We start from the raw sequence: 7,002 nt of genomic DNA, 5'->3' as shown, positions 1-7,002 counted from the left end.
TACGAATTTTGTTTTAAACATATGTTGGGTGGAGGCAGCAGTCTGCAGGAAGTATCAGATGCTGCTGCTGGACGCTTATCCTTTTTCTCTGAACAACAGCAAGTTAATGAGAGGAAGGGTAAAATGTTAAATTTTCCTTATAAAAAATGACATTAGTTATAAGGATACATTTTAAGACTACAAGATATACACATGATGTATTCTACAGCTGTTTCTTCAGCAGACTGGAAGGACTGAAAAACTCTAGAGGCTATTTTGTGTGCGGAGCAGCAGACATTTAATTAATCTCAGCTCCAGAGTTTAACAGCCAAGATGTGGTTTTTGAACATCTCTCTTCTAGTTAACAGAACATCTGTGGCACAAAAAGCAGAACTTAAATAAATCTGAATGTATTTAAAAAACTTCCGTCTTTTTACTATTATTTCTTTAAATGGTTTTCCAAAGATTTGAACATTCAACTCCTTTCCCCCCTCATTTGCAAGCTTACCCTTTCAGTCAGTGATACGTCTTAACAGAGGGAGTTAAAAATTGATTTAGCTCCAATTAAGTCAATAAAAAAAAATCTACATCGCACACTGTCTTTCCCCAATTTTGGGTATATTCTTGAACATACACTAAAGCGACAAGACTGGTGCTTTATTATAAAATAAACGTCAAAGGATTTTTCAAACTATGGGGCAGATTCTCAGCTGGTGTGGATTTACACCAGTTGAGGGTTTGACACCATAAATGACATTCCACTACTGGAGGCTGAAGTCTTTTTCTATGTTATCAGAGACATAAACAAGAAAATATGCTTCTCTATACTTCAAAGATAAAACTGAAGGAGTCATGACAGAGAAATTTAAAACAAAAATGCTATTGCTAGGTCTTACCTGGCAATAATGCACACAAAGCACCATTAAGCGACGGAGTTCTGGTTGCCATATGCACAAATTTTCCATCTGAATTCTGGTTCCCCAAAAACTAGCAGAGAGAGAACTTGGCAGGTCCTCTGAGACAGCATTCAGAGAAGAGCATTCTGAGTGGGCTGAGGTTTGACACAAGTATTCATGTAGCTTATTCTTTCTCCCAATAGGAGAATCTATAATATGCACTGGGCTTGGTGGGGGATGAAGGGAACACTGCTAGTCAGAACACTGATGCTCTGTGATGTTGCTTCTGCCGCTAATGTGCTCTCGTTTTGGCGCTATTTCCATGTTGGTCCAGAATTTGGTGCAAGGGTTTTTTGTTTGGTTCTACCTTACAACAAAGTGAGCAGACAATTGCAGATGAGCAGAAGACAAATATCTAGAGACAACAAGGATGGAGTGCCAACTGAATGCTGAAGTATGAATATTCCTTTTCAGTTGCAAAATCTTGGACACTTTTGTAAACTATTCAAATAATAAAAAGAAACAAAGTCTTTCTCTGTGTATATTTCATTGTCATTAACAGTGAAAATCATAGACCTTAATGATAACATTCATCCTTATGCAAACGACCAGAAGGTATATGCACCATTCAAATCTTGCTTAATGCTTATTTTGATGGCTTAAATGGAACTCAAGAGTTGTATATGGTTTAATCTGGCCCATGCACAGGGATAAAATTCACCCTAAAAGGAGAGACAAAGCATGTCTCATCACAGCTGCAATATTCATTTCTGGAATGAACCCAACTGGTGTTATCCAAGCTACTACAGACAAGCAGTTTGAGATTTTCCAGTTCCTAATGATTATACAGTAAACTGGAGTCACTTGGCTATTTTCCACTGAGAGCAAAACTCTCTTTGTACTTAATATCTCCCTGAAATAGAGGTGGTATAAGAAAAGTCTGTCTTTTTATTGATTAATTATGTTTATTATTTATTGTTTCAGTACACCAAGAAAGTTTAATCCAGGTGGTTGCAGTGTAGGGCAAAACTACACAATGTGCAGCACATCTTGTTATACCACTTTGGATGCAACCTCTATAGGAACAACCAGCCTGGTAACAACTTGAGGCTCTGTCTCATTTTTCTGAGGGTCAGGTACAACAGTGTGCACAATATTTCAGTCTGGGTTTCCATTTCAGTGACTGGAACAGTGGAACTCCTCGTGTATTCATGACAGGTTTCAGAGTAGCAGCCGTGTTAGTCTGTATCCGCAAAAAGAAAAGGAGGACTTGTGGCACCTTAGAGACTAACATATTTATTTGAGGAAGGTGCCACAAGTACTCCTTTTCTTTTCTCGTGTATTCATATATTTCTTCCAGGCCATTTCCTCCATTCTTTAAGATGGTTTAGAGCAGTGGTTCTCAAACTAGGGGCTGCCGCTTGTTCAGGGAAAGCCCCTGGAGGGCCGGGCTGATTTGTTTACCTGCCGCGTCGGCAGGTTCGGCCGATCGTGGCTCCCACTGGCTGCAGTTCACCTCTCCAGGCCAATGGGGGCTGTGGGAAGGGCGGCCAGCACATCCCTCGGCCCTTGCCACTTCCCGCAGCCCCCATTGGCTTGGAGTGGCAAACCGCGGCCAGTGGGAGCCGCGATCGGCCGAACCTGCAGATGCGGCAGGTAAACAAAACAGCCTGGACCGCCAGGGACTTTCCCTGAACAAGTGGCACCCCTAGTTTGAGAACCACTGGTTTAGAGGAAAGGGTAAAGCCGCCCGCACCCCCAGAGTGCACCTGAAAAGTTACATCATACTATACTGTACTACAGGAAATAATTTCTCTGCAACCCCAGCCGGAGACCAATGTATGCTGTGAAATGTGATGCTCCATAGCTTTCAACAAGTACCCATTAATTTATGAAGAATTAAAAAACTGATTGCCAAGTAGGTGTATAGTTTGTGCAAACCATCAGCTTGATTTAGAGAAGTGTTGAACACCTACAGCTCCCATGGAAATCCAAGAGTAGTGGGTGCTCAGTGCCTCTGAAGATCAGTTCCCATGTTATTTAATTCTCATCTCAGTGAAGTCTCTGGCACAAATCTTATGAACTTCAATGGGAGCATGATCTCCCATTTCTCGTCTCTTTCTTTAACCTTGGAGTTTGTCTGTTTTAGATGTGATCCTGCATCTCAGTCACTAGCTCTAAGTCAGATTCATCAGATTTACATTACCGCATGGGCACATGCATTGTAATGTAAAGGACACCCTGTCTTTCAAAATTAGTGTGAAAGTAAAGACATAGGGAGAATACAAAATAAGGCAAGAAAACTCTCTGAAACAGCCCATACTTCTGCTTTCCTGGAGTCCTAAACTTTTTAACCAGTACACATTTTAAAAGATACTTCTTAAATTCTCTCTCACTGGACCCTGTCTCTAGTTCTGAGACATTTCCCCAGCCCTCTGCTCCCACTTGATTTCTCTGTAGTATCTTCTGTGTCTTCAGATTGTTTTAGAGGGACATTTTGCTAGTTACGTTTCAAGGTTCAGATCACAACCACCACTACAAAAAAGAAGCAGCAGCATTTGCCAGTTTCTGTGTTCTCCAGCGTGAACTGAAAAATATGTATACTGAGCTGTGTCAGTGAGAATCATGATCCTCATGGCTCATAAAATCTCATCCATCCCATTTGTAAAGGGTCTATTCTCCTTTGTGCAGAGCAAGAGTTCACATCTTCAAAACAAGGAACCATATGGCATAAATATTTTTAAACAAATCTTGGAAAATTGACCAGTTTGGGCACCTGGTTAACCGCGTGGCTCCAGCTGCAGTTACATAACTTGTGCTAAGTGGTGGTGTTGTATTTGCCATGGACACCGCAGCTTAAAATCAGCAAACTGTGGGCCCAACTCACGGCTGCCCTGTACCTTATTCGGTTATTTATGCCCATGAAAAGTCACAGTAGTATGACTGTAGAATGCTGTCATTCTGATTTGGTAGCATTCCACAAGACACCTCTTAACCTTCTCTTTGATAAAGTAAATAGATTGAGCTCATTGAGTCTTTCACTATAAGGCATGTTTTCCAATTCTTTAATTATTCTCGCGGCTCGTCTCTGAACCCTTTGCAATTTTGCAACATTCAGCTTGAGTTGTGGAAACCTAAATTGGACTCAATATTCCAGTAGCAGCTGCACGAACTCCAAATACAGAAGTAAGATAATCTTCTTATACCTACTCAATATTCCCCTGTTATAAATCCAAGGTCACCTTTCACTTCTGTTTGTCTTCTTCCCGTTATGCTTGGAATTCCCTTTCACTCCTTGTGAAAACAAAACAAAAACATATTTGCACATCCTTGAGATATAGCCTCAGTATGTGTATTGCATTTGTCCGAACCATATTCGCTGTTTCTGGCTTAGACTGGGAGCAACTTAGAAGAGCTGTGCAAACAACAGATTTTTCAGTTCACTGGCTGTACCCCTCCAAAAATATTATTTTGGGTGAACCCCAATGGTTTTTTTTTTAATTTTTGGCAACCTAAAAATGGTTTTTTGTTTCAGCTCAAAACAAACATTATGTTCAACTTGAAATGAAATGTTTCATTTCATTTGAGGGATTTTTGTTTTTTTTCACCGTTTTAAAATTTTATTTTAATAAAAGTGAAGTAAATTTCAAAATGAAGTCATTTTGAATTTAAAAAAATCATTTTGAAAATGTCAAAATGTAATGTTTAGAATATCTTGGAATTTTTTAAATCTTTTTTTGACTGTACCAATTCAGTAAATTTGACATTAATTCAAAACATTTTTTTGGTTGAACCAAATCTGCATTTTTAGGCAAACCAAGTTTTGTCTGAAAAATTTCGCCCAGCTTTATTCTTGAGATCAGGATTGTGGGCCTGATTCTCCACTCTCTTTCACCTTATGCAGTTATTTGCATTGGTGCAAAGTGGGTATAAAACACTATCACCTTTAAATGACTGGAGCGTGCTGATTTGGTAGGTTTTTGCACCCACTTTGCACAGGGGTAAATGACTAAACAAAGTGCAAGGTCACAGAGAATCATCCCCCTTGTTTTCCCTCTATCTGCACAGTGTTGAATCTAGCTCCCAATTAAGTCTCACAGGACCCCTTTGGGTATGTCTACACCACTGTTAAACATTCACAGTTGGCCCAGGTCAGCTGACTTGGGCTCACAGGGCTGTAAAATTGCTGTGTGAACCTTTGGGCTTGGAGTGGAGCCTGAAGCAGGAGGGTCCCAGAACCTGGGCTCCAGCTGAGCCTGGATGTCTACACTGCAATTGTTAGCCCCATAACCCGACCCCCGCGAGCATAGGTGCTGGAAGTAAAGGTGCTGGGGTCGGCAGTGCCCCCTGGCTTGAAGTGGTTTCCATTATATACAAGGTTTACAGTTTGATTCAATGGCTCACAGCACCCCCACTACACAAATTGTTCCAGCACCACTGTCCACGAGCCTGAGTCAGCTGATCTGGGCCAGCCATGGCCATGCCATGGATCTTTTATTCCAGTGTAGACATACCCTTTGTTACTACCCTGGTTTTACAGAAGAGTAAAATGAGGCCTAGAGCACTCAAGTAATTTGCCCAAGGTCACACATCCAGGAACAGAATAAAGGACTCATCTTGAACGTGTATGAGCCAAAGTATTAAAATACCTCAGTTAAGATCTTTCTGCTCCACAAACCTTGGATTTGATTCCTTTATATATTTCTCTGTGTAAGTGGGAGAATAGTCCCTCTATCGTGGGGAACTTTCCTGGCTTCTGCAGTACTCCGGTGAAGTGGGCTAGCGAAAGGATCTGAGTCCTTGCTCCCACTTCCTTTACCCAGTGGCCTGCCCTTCCACTCTTCTGTCTGGCAGAGTCCTCGTAACCCCAACAAGGCTAAGCGCAGGATTCCTGGGGGGCTCGACCCCCCACCCTGCTGTGGTCACCTAGGACAGGGGTTAGGGTGTCCCCACTCCGGGGTACTCTCTCTGCACTGGGCACTTCTCTGACCCACTGACCATTACATACAAGTTAAAGCAAATGCAAGTTATTTAATCAACAATTAATTTTAAAAAGAATAAGGAAAAATGGGAAAGGTTAAAGGAAACATCACCCCGCTCTGTGGCAGGGAACATCACAAACAGTGTCTCTGGAATGTCAGGGCAGTTCACAGTCTGTTCCTTGTAAGTCCCAGGCCTTCTTCTCAGACCCTGGCTGTGCTGTAGGGATGCTGTGGGTTGGACACTTGCTCTGGTGGTGGCCACACGCTCTCAGGCTCTAAGTGGTAGGACCCTTCTTCCCAGTGTCACCCCCACCCAAACTCCAAAGCAAACAGACACTGTTGGGGCTTGTAGCAGGGTGCTGGTGCAAAAGCCCCTAATTAGCCCAGCCCAGTCAGTTCCAATCAGGGGAAAAGTGGATGGGAATCTGGGAGGCAGTGACCATGAGTTGGTTGAGTTCAGGATCCTGACGCAGGGAACAAAGGTAAGCAGCAGGATACGGACCCTGGACTTCAGGAAAGCAGACTTCGACTCCCTCAGGGAACGGATGGCCAGGATCCCCTGGGGGACTAACTTGAAGGGGAAAGGAGTCCAGGAGAGCTGGCTGTATTTCAAGGAATCCCTGTTGAGGTTACAGGGACAAACCATCCCGATGAGTCGAAAGAATAGTAAATATGGCAGGCGACCAACTTGGCTTAATGGTGAAATCCTAGCGGATCTTAAACATAAAAAAGAAGCTTACAAGAAGTGGAAGGTTGGACATATGACCAGGGAAGAGTATAAAAATATTGCTCGGGCATGTAGGAATGTTATCAGGAGGGCCAAATCGCACCTGGAGCTGCAGCTAGCCAGAGATGTCAAGAGTAACAAGAAGGGTTTCTTCAGGTATGTTGGCAACAAGAAGAAAGCCAAGGAATGTGTGGGCCCCTTACTGAATGAGGGAGGCAACCTAGTGACAGAGGATGTGGAAAAAGCTAATGTACTCAATGCTTTTTTTGCCTCTGTTTTCACTAACAAGGTCAGCTCCCAGACTGCTGCGCTGGGCATCACAAAATGCGGAAGAGATGGCCAGCCCTCTGTGGAGATAGAGGCGGTTAGGGACTATTTAGAAAAGCTGGACATGCACAAGTCCATGGGGCCGGACGAG

Source organism: Lepidochelys kempii, chromosome 1 (genome assembly GCF_965140285.1).
Source record: "Lepidochelys kempii isolate rLepKem1 chromosome 1, rLepKem1.hap1, whole genome shotgun sequence".
Classification (NCBI taxonomy): domain Eukaryota; kingdom Metazoa; phylum Chordata; order Testudines; family Cheloniidae; genus Lepidochelys; species Lepidochelys kempii.
This window is presented reverse-complemented; position numbering follows the sequence as displayed.